This window comes from Urocitellus parryii, chromosome 11 (assembly GCF_045843805.1).
Source record: "Urocitellus parryii isolate mUroPar1 chromosome 11, mUroPar1.hap1, whole genome shotgun sequence".
Classification (NCBI taxonomy): domain Eukaryota; kingdom Metazoa; phylum Chordata; class Mammalia; order Rodentia; family Sciuridae; genus Urocitellus; species Urocitellus parryii.
In genome coordinates, this window is record NC_135541.1 from 13,419,779 (window position 1) to 13,436,163 (window position 16,385).

At 40.4% G+C, this 16,385-nt stretch overlaps 2 protein-coding genes across 5 annotated transcripts in view; one reads left to right on the top strand and one right to left on the bottom strand.

Annotated features, from left to right (window-relative positions):
• LOC113193224 (uncharacterized) overlaps nucleotides 1-4,419 on the bottom strand; it is a 49,619-nt gene extending 45,200 nt beyond the window's left edge. Inside the window, exon 1 of the mRNA XM_077791637.1 lies at nucleotides 4,247-4,419. The gene's annotated coding sequence lies outside the window, so the exon portion shown is untranslated. The remainder of the gene's footprint in view (nucleotides 1-4,246) is intronic.
• Cdc42 (cell division cycle 42) overlaps nucleotides 3,439-16,385 on the top strand; it is a 41,629-nt gene continuing 28,682 nt past the window's right edge. For 2 of the 4 annotated variants that reach the window (XM_026403644.2, XM_026403645.2), the window contains exon 1: nucleotides 3,439-3,533. The gene's annotated coding sequence lies outside the window, so the exon portion shown is untranslated. Of the gene's footprint in view, nucleotides 3,534-3,749; nucleotides 3,770-14,603; nucleotides 14,624-16,385 lie in introns of those variants that run through there. The other 2 variants (XM_077791638.1, XM_077791639.1) reach the window with 2 other exon arrangements.

Sequence of the window (16,385 nt, forward strand, 5' to 3'; positions counted from 1 at the left end):
CTCTCTCCTCCCTGTGGGAAGCTGGCTGCCAGTAGTGCCACCATCATACACAGCTCCCAGCAAATAGATCCATTGAAATGGACAGTCCTGTCCAAGTTCCATAATTGGAGCTTATTGGATCACATGCCAGTTGTTGAAATGCAGCGGTAAAGGGTCTTTCTACAGTGCTCTGATTGGCCAAGCCTGGGTCACATGTTTGTCCCTGCATATAGGGACAGGGTCTTCTCTTCTAGTGGTACTTGGAGTGAGAATGGAGGCAGGGGTTCCTCCAGGAGAGATGGTGGATATTGGAATGCGTACCACAGGCAAAGGGGAGCTGGAGGCTCAAGGGCGGCTCCCCAGTTACTAGGAGAGAGAAGCTGGAGTCTGGGCTGGCAGCACAGCAGAGGTTGGGGTCAACTAGTAACACCTTTCTAATTGGGGTCAGTGAAACGTCAAGGAGAGACTGACAAAAACCTAACGAAGTGCTAAGTGAGTTCCTGTCCTCAGAATAAAGGCAGAAAAAGCCTAATAGTCGATACTGATACTAGGGAAAGGGCAGATTTTGTTTGGGAACATTCATGGGATTTTGTGACATGGGATGAAGGAAAGGGCAGTGCCTTGTGGAAGGAGAGAAACACCATATCCCCCTGCAGTTTAAGAAACTAAGCTTATACATTTATGATAGTCAAAAATTACAGTAGCCTGGGCTAGAGGTGGTGCAGCTCAGGGGCAGAGCATTTGCTTAGCATGGAGAAGGACTTGGGTTTGATTACCAGCAATGAAAAAGAATTTTACAATAGCCCAAACTAAATTCCAACAGTAGGAGATTGAGTAAATATTGTAATGCCCACATAGTGGAATGAGTAGAATTACAAATGATGCTTTATTTGACTTGGAAAGACGTCCATAGTGTAGTTTTGAGTGAGAGAAGGAGCTTACAGTTTTATTTTTCTGCAATAAATGTATATCCATAGAAAAATGCATACTGTGGAAACATGTATACCAACATGTTCACAGTTGGTATCATTAGGTGTGGTACTACACAGAGGCTTATGATTTATTTTAAAATATATATATTTTAAAAGTATTTTTTAATTGTTGATGGACCTTTATTTTATTTACTCGTATGTGGTGCTGAGAATTGAACCCAGTGCCTCACGCATGCTAGTCAAGCACGTTACCACTGAGCCACAACCCCAGTCCCTTAAATATATTTTTTAATATTTATTTTTTAGTTGTAGTTGTCAATACATTTATTTATTTATTTATTTATTTATTTATTTATTTATTTATGTGATACTGAGGATGGAACCCAGGGCCTTGCACGCTCTAGGCAAGAGCTCTACCGCTGAGCCACAATCCCAGACTGGCTTATGATTTTTTTCTTTCTTTCTTTCTTTCTTTTTTTTTTTTTTAAAGAGAGAGTGAGAGAGAGAGAGAATTTTTTTTTAATGTTTATTTTTCAGTTTTCGGCTGACACAGCATCTTTGTTTGTAGGTGGTGCTGAGGATCGAACCCAGGCCGCACGCATGCCAGGTGAGTGTGCTACCACTTGAGCCACATCCCCAGCCCAGGCTTATGATTTCTTTAGAATAAATATGTTGTGGGCTTGGATTGTGGCTCAGCGGTAGAGTACTCGCCCAGCATGTGTGGGATGCAGGTTCAATTCTCAGCACCACATAAAAATAAAATAAATACAATAAAAGTATTGTGTCCAACTACAACTAAAAAAAAACTTAAAAAAATTATATATGCTGGGTGGTGTGATATCATAGTTGTTAACTAGAGCCAGCCTCTGGAGAGCAAGTCCCTGCTCTGCCACTGCCTGCTATGATGACCTTAGGCAAGTCTCTTAATGCCTCTGAGAATCAATTCATGCATCCACAAAATGAGGGTGATACTTCCTAACTCACAGGTTGGTTGTATTAAATTAGTAACTACTACTGGGCTTGGTGTTTGCACACTTGTAATCCCAGTTACTTGGGAGGTTGAGGCAGGAGGATTTTTCAAGTTCATCAGTCTAAGCAATTTGGTGAGACCCTCTCTCAAAATAAATAAAAGACTGGAGATGTAGTTCAGTGGTAAAGCATCCCTGGGTTCAATCCTCAGTACACAAAGAAATAAATAATCTATTACCACATGCAAAACTGTTAGCATCAGGCCTGTAGTAAACACTAAAAAATGTAGTTGCTCTTGTAATTAAAAAATACAAAAGAAAACATGACTATTAGGACTGGGATTGTGGCTTAGTGGTAGAAAGATTGCCTAGCATGTGTGAGGCACTGGGTTCGATCCCTGCCATCACATAAAAATAAACAAATAAAATAAAGATATTGTGTCCATGTACAACTAAAAAAACCACACGACTATTAGATCAGCTATATTGGAGTTAGGAGACTTTCTTGGCCAAATATGTGAAATATTATTAAAATAAGTTATTTTCTCCATCATTAGAATGCATCTGTGAATGAAAAAGGGAAGATCTCTGTTTTCCCGCAGCTTGCACAGTGTCAGGGAAGACAGGTGAATAAACATAATAAAAAAAATATAGGGGCTGGGGATGTGGCTCAAGTGGTAGCGAGTCACCTGGCATGTGCGTGGCCCTGGTTGGATCCTCAGCACCACATACAAACAAAGATGTTGTGTCCGCCGAAAACTAAAAAATAAATTTTAAAATTCTCTCTCTCTTAAAAAAAAAAAATATATATATATATATAAAATAAATAACCGGGTGGAGCCCGCCTGTAATTCCAGTGGCTGGGGAGGCTGAGGCAGGAGGATCAGAAGTTCAAAGCCAGCCTCAGCAACGGTGAGGCACTCAGCAACTCAGTGAGACCCTGTCTCTAAATAAAATACAACATAGGGCTGGGGATGTGGCTCCGTGGTTGAGCGACCCTGAGTTCAATTCCTGGTACCAGGAAAACAAAAACAAAAACCAAGATAGGATGATCAGGGAGGGCAGGGACATATGAGGTGCAGGGAAAAAGAGGAAGGCAGAGCAACAAATGCAAGGCCTTGGGAAGGGAGGAAGTCTCCAACCCAACAGCAAACTCATGTGGCTGCAGCCAGGGACACCGAGGTCTGGGCAGAGATAAGAAGAGCGGTGTTCACCTCTCAAGCCGAGCGGATTGAACGTACGCCCGGGGTTATCAGGAAGTCATCCACTTGCAGTGATCTCGGACAAGTCACTACTCTCTCAGAAGCAAAAGGGAATAATTCTTTGCTTCAAGAGGTTGCAAGTTTCAAAATAAACGTTAGTGTCAGCGCTTTACACTCAATCATAAGGCAAGAGGTGCGGAGCACAGCTGAGAAGGTGGGAGGCGGGCAAACCGCAGCAATCCCGGCTGGTGGGAGGAGACTCAGGCCCCGCCCCGCCCCGCCCCGGACCGCCCCTACCCGGACCGCTCCCGCCTCTTTTACCTCCTCGTCCCACCCACTTCCGCGGGCACCCAACCGTGCGTCTCCTGCGTGCTGACGTCAGGTGCGTGCCCCTGTCCGGCAGCCGAGGAGACCCCGCGCAGCGCTGCCAACGCCCCGGCGGAGAAGCTGAGGTGAGTGCGGGGCCTGAGGCTCCCAGCGAGAGCGGCTCCCCCACCGTCCGGTCACCCCGCGCGGTCCCCCCAGCCCTCTTCGGTCCTCGAGGGCCTCGGGTGTCTGGGGCCCCAGGGGGCCAGGGGGCATAGAGCGCTGGGCAGCGCCGGGCTCGCGTGCGCCCGCGGGCTCGCGCGGGTCCGGATTCTGCGGGAACTGAGGGGAGGGGTCGCGGCGGGGCGCTCGCCCGCGAGAGGTGCGCGGCCGGGCCGGGGGTGCCGGACTGAGGGCGCGGCCGGGCCGGGCTGGGCTGTCACCGGCAGCGGCGGAAGGAAGGGGTCACACCCATCCAGCCGCCGGCTCCCCTCCCCCTCCCTTCGGCCCTCGGGCTCCCGAGGTCCTGCGGGCCGGATGCCGGGCTCAGGGCCGCAGGACCGCCTGCGGGCCCTTGGGCGCCGGGGCGGGCTGGGGCCTGTTCTCGGTGCTCGGGGGCTGGGTCCTACCCGCTGCGCTCCGGCGTGGACTTCCTGCTTCGCGGGGCACCGCCGCGGACATTTTGCGGCGGGCGGGGGAGGGGAGCGGAATTGCGACCGCGGCGGGGAAGTGGCGGCGGGGAGGGTCCGCCCGGCTGCCGGCTGGGCCTCCGCCGGGCGCGGATCCGCGGCCTCCAGCCCGGTGCTTGGCTGGGCAGGGCGGGTCTCTGCCCGGCGCCCCCAGTTGCACCGACTCCTACCTTGGGTTGAGTTCCTGGTCTTGCCGTTTGCTTCTCCGACTCTGCTCTTGTTCAGCTCAGGCTTCGCTTTCAGGGAGTTACCTAACCACCACCCGAAACCCTCGTCGGCCGCTTCCTTAATTCCCCTTGCTAGGGGGAAATTTTCTTTGTTCGTTCCCCCCCTCCCCTTTAAGTCCAAGAGAAATGCAGTGTGGAAGATTACGTCATCGCAGTATATAAGGGGTGAGAGTTTTAACTCCTACAAGTCAGGGGCTCACCAAGTTAAGACAGCTTCCTGCGGACTTGGTCCGGCCATCACCCAGGGGCCCGTTCTGCCGGCTTCCCAAACACATCGTATTCAGACAAGAGGTTTTGAAATTCTGGTATCTGCGTTCGTGGCTGCTTCAAATGTGTCTAAAAGCCAGGAAGGTTAAAAATCTCAGAATTAGTTTGTGCCAGGGAATAAAACGTAAGACACACCATCTGTAGGTGTTAACTTTAAGGTCCCCAGTCAACTTATATGAGGGAGCAATTCCTCGATCCAAAATGGCTTTCCTAGACTGTTTGACTTCTCAATGACTTATTTGATGACGAGAATATGCCCAAGTCTACTCAAGCTCCCTCTTTGTGGCAAGGATATGTTGAAAAGAGAACCAGTTATTTTTATGCCTAATCTTTGTTTGGTGGGGATTTTAGTGTTGTTACTAAAAATGAATTTTGAATTTTTAATCAAAGAAACCCCAAGTAATATTAACATTTTTAAGCAAGTGAGATCCAATTATATTATGCATTTTTATAATCAAGGATAGCTCCTATTGGAACAAGTGCTTTCCCATTGTTACTCATTTGTATATAGACAACAGATTACTTGTTAAGAAACACTTAAAAGGAGTGGTAGGTTGAAATCAGCTTTCTGTAGTACGTAGGTGTTACAGAAGATTGGATAGGTATGGAGCTTGGATCTTTTGAAATACATTTGTTAACCTTAACATGGTATCATATTTTAGAAGCACAAAATTGGAACACTTATCTATTTCTTGAGTCTTCTGTAACAGATTTATATATACACACATTTGTCTTTTAAAAAATATAATAATATTTTGGATTTACAATACTTAGACTGAACAAGAAGATAAGAGATTGGTAATCAAATATTAAAAATGAGCTCCTAGCCAGGTGTGGTGGCTCATGTCCTACTCTGGAGGCTGAGGCAGGAATATCACACGTTTAAGGGCAGTCTTGGCAACTTTGTAAAATGCTGTCTCAAAATAGAAAAGACTCAGTGCTCCTGGGTTCAATCTCCAGGACACAGGGGCAGTGGTGGGATGGGAAATGAGCTGCTTTCCATTAATCTTTTTTTTAAGATTTATTTTTTTTTTGGTTAGACATGATACCTTTATTTTATTTATTTATTTTTATGTGGTGCTGAGGGTCAAACCCAGGGCACCGGGCATGCCAGGCAACCGCTCTACCGCTGAGCCACAATACCAGCCCCCATTAATTTCTTTTTTTTTTTTTTTAAAGAGAGAGTGAGAGAGTGAGAGAGGAGAGAGAGAGAGAGAGAGAGAGAGAGAGAGAGAATTTTTTAATATTTATTTTTTTAGTTCTCGGCGGACACAACATCTTTGTTGGTATGTGGTGCTGAGGATCGAACCCGGGCCGCACGCATGCCAGGCGAGCGCTCTACCGCTTGAGCCACATCCCAGCCCCCCATTAATTTCTTTAAGGCCTGAAAGATCAAATCCTCTACTTACCCCTAAAATATGTTTTCATATTATGGCCAACACCCATGCTTAGTAAACCAAATTATTTTTTAGGAATCTAAACCAAATGTTGCAGCCTAGAGTAATATGTGGGTGTGAATTAGTGTGATTTTAAAGCCCATCAAGACCAAATATTGAAGTTTTTGCTTCAAGATTCATATTGCTGGGGCTGGGGATGTGGCTCAAGCGGTAGAGCGCTCGCCTGGCATGCGTGTGGCCCAGGTTCGATCCTCAGCACCACATACAAACAAAAGATGTTGTGTCCGCCAAATACTAAAAAAAAAATAAATATTAAAATTCTCTCTCTCTCTCTCTCTCTCTCTCTCTCTCTCACTCTTTCTTTAAAAAAAAAATTCATATTGCTTTTTTGGGATACTTTTTCCACTTACAATTTTATGGTATATTAGGGAAGCATTTGTAGTTATTTTTATATTACAAAGTTATACTAATAAAATGTTTTGATCCAATAGCTGTCAAATTTGGGAAACTTTGAAGTACCATTATTTGCCTGGTCTGGATTGTAATATATGTATATATATATTTTTAAATTTTATAGTTGTACATGGACAGCATGCCTCTATTCTATTTCTGTGTGGTGCTAAGGATCAAACCTAGTGCCTCACACATTCTGGCAAGTGCTCCACCACTGAGCCATAGCCTCAGCCCCTGGATTGTAATATTGACAGGCTTTCTTGAAAGTAAAAATCAAATTGTACTTTTCTTTGTAGATACATTTTAAATGCATTTCTCTATTGATTATCCCTAGAGGATAAGGAAGACAATAATCACTTTAGGCTATAAGACTGTGTCTGATAGGGAGGGAGGATTAATATTGTGTTCACTTATCTCCCATAACCAGCTCTTTATATACCTATATATTAAAGGTCTCCATTGTTTTATGATAATGCCTATTCAGTGTTTTCTTCCAAATATATTTGGTAATTTCCCCTGTTAGAATGTGAATTCCAAGAAACTTTGGCTTTATCTTGGTATGGCATCCCAGATTTCTAGCACCTAGAATACTGCCAGACACATAATAGATATCAAGAAATATTTATCAAATGAATGAATTTGGTGATGTCAGAGTGTTAACATTTTCTCTTTCTGAATATTTCCTAGGCCCTCGTGCTATTTTTTCTGAGACAAGTTTTGTACTTGGTCAGCTATATCCATATTTGGGCCCATTGAAGTGGTGATTACTAATCTCTGCTTTACCTTCTCCATCTGTTAAGTCCTATATCTTCTGCAGCTGCACTATCTGGAATTTGCCACCATTTAGAAACTCTTGATGATTAGCTCTCTTATTCTCCTAAAAATTATTCTGATTTAACATCTGTTTCCTTATCTTCCTCTATTTCTTTATTTCCAAACAACAGCTTAGTTTTGCTGCTTCTCTACACTATCACATTCTTGGTTCTGTTATGCTTTGTCTCTTAGGAGTTTCTACTTTTAGTTGCTCATGTCTTTAGTCCAAAGGATTTTTACTAAAACAATTTTTATTAATGCCATCTCAGCTGTGTCTGCCATTGCTGCTATTGTAAATCCCAGATGTCAGAATACTTCACTAGTTGCTCAGAACATTGTTTTCACTGCTTAATTAGATGAAGTGAAATCAAATCTCTTGCCACCAAAATGGTATTCCTCCTTGCAATTTTAGAAAAAAAATTATTTTAACCTATTATTGGCTTTATGATTATGCAAAATTCCAAAACAATTTCTTTTCCCTCTCTCCTTTCCTTTTGTAACTGCTATGGTGGGCTGGGTTTGTGGCTCAGTGGTTGAGCTCTTGCCTTGCATGGAAGAGGCACTGCATTTAATCTTCGGCACCATATTAAAATAAAATAAAGATATTGTGTCCATGTACAACTTTAAAAAAAAAAAAAAAAAACAACAACTGCTATGTTGCCCAGGTTGGCAACTCTTGGGCTCTAGTAATCCTCCCTCAGTATCTCAGATAGCTGGATTTCCAGGCATGTGCTATCACACCTCGCCAGAATGGTTTCTAATACAGCAAAAGATGTATTGTTAAATTATGGATTCAGAAAGTGTAAGTGCTTTGTCACCTGAATAAAACCTCTGATTTAAGCTGTGTTGCTCACTTGTGTATGTCACCCCCAACCCCATACTGGGATTGAATCCAGGGGCACTCTACCATCCCTACATTGCTAGCCCTTTTTATTTTGAGATAGGGTCTTGCTAAGTTACCCAATTGACCTAAAATTTTTGGATCCTTCTGCCTCAGGTTCCTGGGTGGCTGGGATTACAGGTGTGCACCACCACATTTAGCCTTGCTTTTGTTCTTTAACACTATACACTTTAACACCATTTCTCAAAGTAAGCCATTTATTTCCATTTGCCATTTTAATTCTGCTGCTGTGTGTCCTTGGGAGATATACTGCTATTATAGTGATTCAAAGTGTAGATTTTCATTCTGTATTTCCTGGGTCCAAATTCTAGCCTTACCATTTATTAGTTAAACACAGTCTAAGTAACATCTTTGTGACTCTGGTTTTCCTCCTATAAAATAGAGCTGGCAATAATATCTATCTTACAGTGTTGAAGATTAAATCAGTTGATATGTGAAGTACTTAAGTGACACAGTGCTATATAGGTGTTGGCTCTCACTATTCCAACTTTTTAGACCCCCTCCCACCTTTGAGAAATTGTGTTTACCCTAAACATAAACATTTTAATAACCATCCCTCCCCTAGACTAAATCCATAAAATTTTAAAAAATGAAGTGGGTATGTTGCCTTTTCACTTTTTTTTTTTTTTTTTTTTAAATGTGTGGTACTAGGGATTGAATCCAAGGATGCTGTACCACTGAGCTACATTCCCAGCCCATTTTATTTTTTGTTTCGAGACAGGGCCTTTTTCAGTTGCCCAGACTGACTGATCTTGAACTTGTGGTTCTTCTGCTTCTGCCTTCCCAGTAGCTGAGATTATAGGCATGTTCCATCATACCTGCCTTTTTTTTTTTAATAAACATTTTTATAAGTTATCTTTACCGATATGGTAGAAGTAAGAGTGTGAGGAATCAGGCAAAATTTTCTGAGTCAGACTGTATTTTAGCAATCCTTGCGTTATTTTTATTTGTATTCTTAAAATTTTTATTTATTTTTATAGTTTGAAATTTTAAAAAATATTTATTTTTTAGTTGTAGTTGTCATTACCTTTATTTTTTTATGTGGTGCTGAGAATTGAACCCAGGGTAGGCGAGCTCTCTATCAATGAGTCACAACCCCAGCCCTTGTATTGTTTTTTTTTTTTTAAAATATTTTTAGTTGTAGATGGACACAATACCTTTATTTTGTTTATTTAGTTTTTTTTATGTGGTGCTGGGGATTGAACCCAGTGCCTCATACATGCCAGGCAAGCACTCTACCACTGAACCCCAGCTCCAGCATGTTTTTTTTTTTTTTTTTAAATTTCATCTCTTTTTTTAGTTGTTAATAGACCTTTATTTCATTTATTTATTTATATATGATGCTGAGAATTGAACCTCACACATGCCAGGCAAGTGCACTACCGCTGATCCCTAGTCCCTGTGTATTGTTTTGAAGCATTCTTTTTGAAACTGGAACTGCTATGGTGATGTAAGGTATTTCAGAAACAATGATGGGTGCATTATTTTTTTCCCCCTCTACTGAAGGATAGCCAGGTTTCTTTTAGGCCATGTAAGAATTGCAAGGATTTTAATTTGAAAATGAATCTGAAGCCTGTTTGGCTTTTAAAAGAATTATGCTTGGGCTGGGGATGTGGCTCAGGCGGTAGCACACTCACCTGGCATACGTGCGGCCCGGGTTCGATCCTCAGCACCACATACAAACAAAGATGTTGTATCCACCGAAAACTAAAAAAAAAAATATTTAAAAAAAAAAGAATTATGCTTGCCTTTTTTTTTTTTTGGTACTGGGTGTTGAACCCAGGGGTGCTTTAACTGAGCTATATCCCCAGCCCTTTTTTGTATTTTGTTTAGAGACAGGGTCTCACTGAGTTGCTTAGGGCCTTGCTAAATTGCTGAGGCTGGCTTTGAATTTGAAATCTTCCTGCCTCAGCCTCCTGAGCCTCTGGGATCATAGGCATGCACCTTTGTACCCAGCTCTGTTTGGCTTTTAAAGGAATTATGCTTTCTTGCTTAAGGTGTAGAATCACCTCCTTGTCTGTTCCTTATGAGGAACTAGTGAATTGTTTGAAGTTATTAAAGTGCTATTGCTTCCCTTAGTAATAATCATAAGTTCTAGTTTAGCATATGAATTTACTTTTGAACCTAAATGACATTTTATTGAAAACCAGTTGTTCTGGTTGAGGAATGATCTAAGTTTATGATCAGGATAATTCATATTGGTTATGAAAGCTTAGAGGTGAAATACAAAGTTGGCATTTAGGTGGTCCAACTTGAAAAGTATTTTCTGGTTTCTTTGTTAAAATAAATCATAACTAGCTGTGCATAGTGGTGCTATGCCCTAAGCCCACTCCAGCTGCTTGGGAGACTGAGGCAGGAAGATCGAAAGTTTGGTTAGTGTTCAAGACCTTGTCTCAAAATAAAAAAAGGTAGGATGTAGTTCAGTGCAATGGGAGAGCACCCCTGGGTTCAATCTCCAGTACCAAAATAAATAAATGAAGTAAAAATAAGCCACATCTCTAATCTCAGGGGAGAAATGTTAATAACTAATACTTAAGCTGCCATCCTGAAAAATTATTGCTATTCTTCAAGGAGTACATTGAATTTATTTCCCTAATATGTTTCCTTTTTCTTAAACTATTGGGTGTAGGAGAAATTCACCAGCATTATTTTTGTGCAGTATATGCTCTAGAGTAATGCTTCCCAACCCTTTTCAAATCAAAGTAGCCATAGAAAGGTATCTGTATGCCACCCTAGGGTAAATGGAGAGGCTGTTTCTTGATGGCCAGTGGAGACTCAGTATGCCAGAAGAGCTGGGGGATCAATATCTCAGGCACACCTGTGTCCATCCTCTTCTTCCCAGGTGGCAGTCTGAAGCCATCTATTATATTGTTAGCTATAAAGCTATCCTTTCAGTGAAGAGATTATCAGTATTTGTTACTGAAAAGAGAAAAGCTGTCAGAGAACAGTTCAAAGGAAGAACAAGTGAAATCAGAGGATGAAGTTGTGGTGGAATAAAGGAATACTGTATTAGTGCTAAAATGAGTGTGAGAAGAATATAAATTTAGAAAAAAGAATAAGCAATATTTAAGCTCAGTCCATTTGTTCTCTTTTTTTTAAAGAATTTTTTAAAAGTATTTATTTTTTAGTTGTAGTTGGACACAATACCTTTATTTATTTTTATGCAATGCTGAGGATCAAACCCAGGGCACACACATGCTAGGGGAGTACTCTACCGCTGAACCCCGGCCCCCCCGAATTTGTTCTCTTAGTAGGCAGTTTATTTGTAATATTTTTGGTTTGTTTTTTAATCTGTTTAAAAGCAGATGAAGAAGAGTAGGAAAATTAAAAGAATACTTTTTTTTTTTTTTTTAAGAATAATATCTGGACTTGGTGTGGTAGCACATGCCTATAATCTCATCAGGATCAGAAGGATTTTGAGTTCAAAGCCAGCCTCAGCAACTTAGTGAGAACTTTTCTCTAAATAAAGTATAAAAAGGGCTGGGGATGTAGGTCGTTGGTTGAACACCCCTGGGTTCAATCTCTGGTAAACTACCCCCCCTCGCCCCCCCGCCCCCCCCAACCGCCCCAACCGCCCCAACCCTGTTTCATACACTTTCATCATAATATAATTACTATAACTACTAGTACTTGTTTTACTAGATGAATGCTTTGAGAGGAGCTCTGTTTTAGAGCTCTTCTGAAATTGAACCATCTATGTATCATTTTTTTTTTTCCAGGAAAAAACATACTTTTATTGTAGGGTTTAAGATTAACAGATTATTTTTATATTTTGTGGTGCTGGGGATTGAACCCAGGGCTGTGTGCATGGTAGGCAAACACAATGATCCATATCCCCAACCCCAAAAGTAAGATTTTAAAATAAATTATTATATTTTAAAATGTAAATTTTTATTTATCAGATAACTTGAAATAAATGGATATTTTCTGTTAATATCAGGGCTAGGATTTAAACAATGTCAAATATCTTCCTTTGTTTCACAAAGTATACAAATATATTCCTAAAATTTAAGCTAGGAAATGTATGAATTATTTTGGGCTATCTATCTATCTATCTATCTATCTATTTATTTATTTGTTTGTTCGTTTTCGGCAGACTCAACATCTTTGTATGTGGTGCTGAGGATCGAACCCGGGCCGCATGCGTGCCAGGCGAGCGCGCTACCGCTTGAGCCACATCCCCAGCCCTATGTTATTTATTTGCTCTGTTCATTATAGGGCAAAAGGGAATGTTCAATCATTGTAATAGTTTGTAAATTATTAAATATGGAGGTAGGGGATAATTTTAATTGTTAGAATAGTGCCTGTGTTTAGTGTATTTCAGAATACCTAAAAGATGTTTCTATGGGTTTGGGTGTCAAATAAATTGGAAATTCTACTTATTATATCCTGATCTTGGAATTCATAATGTATGTAAGTTTATTAAAAATTCAGAGAAGTTAGATCATCAGAGAATCTGTTTAGCTTGGTATTTCTTATGCTTGTTTGATGAAGTTTTTTTTCTTTCCCATGGAATTTTTTTTTATTTTTAATTTTTTTAAAGAGAGAGAATTTTTTTTTTTTTTAAAGAGAGAACTTTTTAATATTTATTTTTTAGTTTTTCGGCCGATACAACATCTTTGTTTGTATGTGGTGCTGAGGTTCGAACCTGGGCCGCACACATGCCAGGCGAGCGCACTACCGCTTGAGCCACATCCCCAGCCCGATAGAATTTTTTTTTAATATTTATTTTTTTAGTTTTCAGTGGACACAACATCTTTATTTTATTTTTATATGGTGCTGAGGTTCGAACCCAGCGCCCCGCGAATGCCAGGCAAGCGAGCTACTGCTTGAGCCACATCTCGAGCCCCTACCGTGGAAAAATTTAAAGTTTTGAGAAAATGGTGGATTAGTAATCTCCATTAGGTCCAAGGCTGTTGGGGTGTCAATTAATGTTTGCTATGAGTAGAAAAGTAGAAAAAAAATTTCCCTTAAGTTTCTAATACAGGTGAATGGTAGAGCCACATAGGATTTATTATTGCTTTGGCTTAAACCTCACAGAAGAATTGTACAAGTACTTTAGTTTGGACTTTCTTGAGATGGAACCGAACCTGATATATATGAAAGAGATCTTTGGGGTGTAGCTTCATCTCAAGTTAAAATTAGGCAAGGTGTGTTAGAAGGGACTGAAGAATTAATTGATTGTCCACTGGCTGCAAAGGAAATTTTGAAATGGAGTCATTGTCTCCAATTTCTTCTCTTCTTGGGTCATTGGTCCTAGTTTGAGTAATTTGTTTTCTAGTATTCTGCAAAGTTTACAGTACTTCAAAGCCAATATTTTAACATTCTGAAAGTTCTATAATTAGCTGTTCCATTTGTGATTCAAATAATTTGTTTTATGTTTTTGCTATAAAATTTTTCCTAGTAATTGTTCACATATGTAATTTTTTAAGGAACTTGTGGTATGACATATTTCTTTGTATTTTATTTTATTTTATTATTTATTTATTTATTTATTTAAAGAAAGAGAATTTTTTTAATATTTATTTTTTAGTTTTTGGCAGACACAACATCTTTGTTTGTATGCGGTGCTGAGGATCGAACCTGGGCCACACGCATGCCAGGCGAGCACGCTACTGCTTGAGCCACATCCCCAGCCCTTTCTTTGTATTTTATAATGTGGTATATAGTTTTGCTGTTTTTCCTTGTAACATACTGCCCTAAATCCCCTTATTCCATCCTGAAAAACTCAAGTCCTCATCTTTTAGATTGACCTCCCTCCCTAGTAAATATTACATGGAAGTGATGATATATTATCCTTAACAGGTGTCCTTGGTTCTAGTTAAATCACAACCATGAACAGAACAGTTATTTCACATATTGCTGTTACCAGTTATTCAAGAGAGATGGAATGGGGAACTTTATAAGGGTTGGGACTAGGAACTTGGTTTGGGTTACTCTATTTCTTTATTTTTATTTGATTTTTATGATGCTAGAGATTGACCCTGGGGTCTTGCCCACGCTAGGCAAGTGCTCTACCACTGAGCCACATCCCTATCCCTTATCCTATTTCTTTAAAAGTTTACCTTTGTTTTTTGAATTTTCCTTTTGCCGTTCTGAGGATCGAACCCAGGGGGCACTCTGCCACTGAGTTACATCCCCAGTCTTTCTTTATTTCTTATTTTGAGACAGGGTATTGCTAAGTTGCTGAGGCCAGGCTTAAATTTGTGATCTTCCTGCCTTAGTCTCCTGAATCACTGGGATTACATATATGCCACTGTGCCTGGTGGAAGCAACTTTTAAATTCTGGAGATAATTATTTGCAGTTATGTGATTCCTTAACATTATGTACTTTAATTGATCTTATTTTATTATTTTTTTAAATTTTATTTTTGAGAGAGAGAGGGAGAGAGAGAATTTTTTAATATTTATTTTTTAGTTTTCAGTGGACACAGCATCTTTGTTTATATGTGGTGCTGAGGATTGAACCCCGGGCCGCATGTGTGCCAGGTGAGCGCGCTACCGCTTGAGCCACATCCCCAGCCCCCTTTAATTGATTTTAAATCTAAAAGAACTTGGTGTGGTGGTGCACATTTGTAATTCCAAGAACTCAGGAGAGTGAGGCAGGAAGATGGCAAGTTTAACCTTGGCAGTTTAGCAAGACCATGTCTCAAAATAAAAAATTAAAAAGAACTGAGAATGTGCTGGGGTTGCGGCTCAGTGGTAGTACGCTTGCCTAGCATGTGTGAGGCACTGAGTTTGAGTCTCAACACCACATATAAACGAATAAATGAATAAAGGTCCATCAATAACTAATTTAAAAAAAAACTGAGAATGTAGTTCAGTGGTTGAGTGCTCCCTGGGTTCAATTGTCAGTACCAGAGTAAAAAAAATCTAAATGAGTTGTTCAGAATTAGAGGCATATTTTAATCCAAAACCAAGGAGTATAGGATTGTTTACATTAAGGATTTGACTCTGATACAGTTGCAGGCACAGTGTGGTGCATGTGTACTTTTTTGGAATGCTGCTTTTCTATGGAAAGGTTTTTGTTCTGTTTTTGCCCATTTAAAAGTAGAATTGTATTGGGCGGGGGCTGGGGCTCAGAGTTAGTGCATTTGCCTGGCATGTGTGAGACACTGGGTTCGGTTCTCAGCTCCTCATATAAATAAATAAATAAAATAAAGGTCTATCAACAACTAAAAAAAAATATTAAAAAAAAAAAAGTGGATCTGTGGCACACTCCTGTAATCCTAGCAGCTGGGGAGGCTGAGACAGGAGTTCAAAGTTAGCTTCAGCAATGTGGAGGCTCTAAGCAACTCAGTGAGATACTGTTTCCAAATAAAACATAAAATAGGGCTGAGAATGTGGCTCAGTTGTCCAGAACCCCTGAGTTCAATCCCTGGTACAAAAAAAAAAAAAAAAAAAAAAAAGTCAGTAGATCTGGGTATGGTGGGTGGTGCACACCTGTATTTTCAGCTACCTGGAGGCTGAGGCAAGAAGATTGCAGATTTGAGGCCAGCTTGGGCAACTGAGAGTGACCCTGTCTTAAAAGGGCTAGGAGCTGGGGTTATGATTCAGTGGTAGAGTGCTTGCTTCAGGCACTGGTTCTATCCTCAGTACCATAAAAATAAGTAAATCAAATAAAGGTATTGTGCTATCTATAACTAAAAATATAAAATAAGTAAATAAATAAAAAGGGGCTGGGCATATAGATCAGTGGTAGATTTCAGTGCCTTTGGGTTCAATCCCCCATACCACCACCACCACAAAAAAAAAAAAAAAAAAAAAAAAGCAGTAGAATTGTGTATTCACTAAACAGTATAGAGATGCTCATGGAGTAAAGTGTTGTAAAGTGTTGAGGGTCTGGTAGAACTTGGGTTGCATTTTAAAATAGGGTAGGCAGAGGAGTTCTCACTCTAAAAATGTCATACCAGCAAAGATCCGTAGAGGATGTGACAGCCGTTCAGGCAAGAACATGACAGGAAGCAGGAACAGCTGTAATCACTTTCAATCAATGACAGTATTAAACTTAATTTTGTAAGATGTTCCTTAAAAATAGACTTTAAGCAATTGTATTCCGTAATCTATTTATAGAACCATTATAGGAACTTAGTTACCAAATGTGTTTAATATTTGAAGAAACAGTTGATAGTCAAGGTAGAAATCTACATGGTGGTGTTCTTAGTTTCAAAGTATGCTTGAAAAGCCCAGTTTGTTGCCAACATGTATTGGTTATTTTTCACTCTTTGCCACTCTTTGTTTCTCTTGAGTT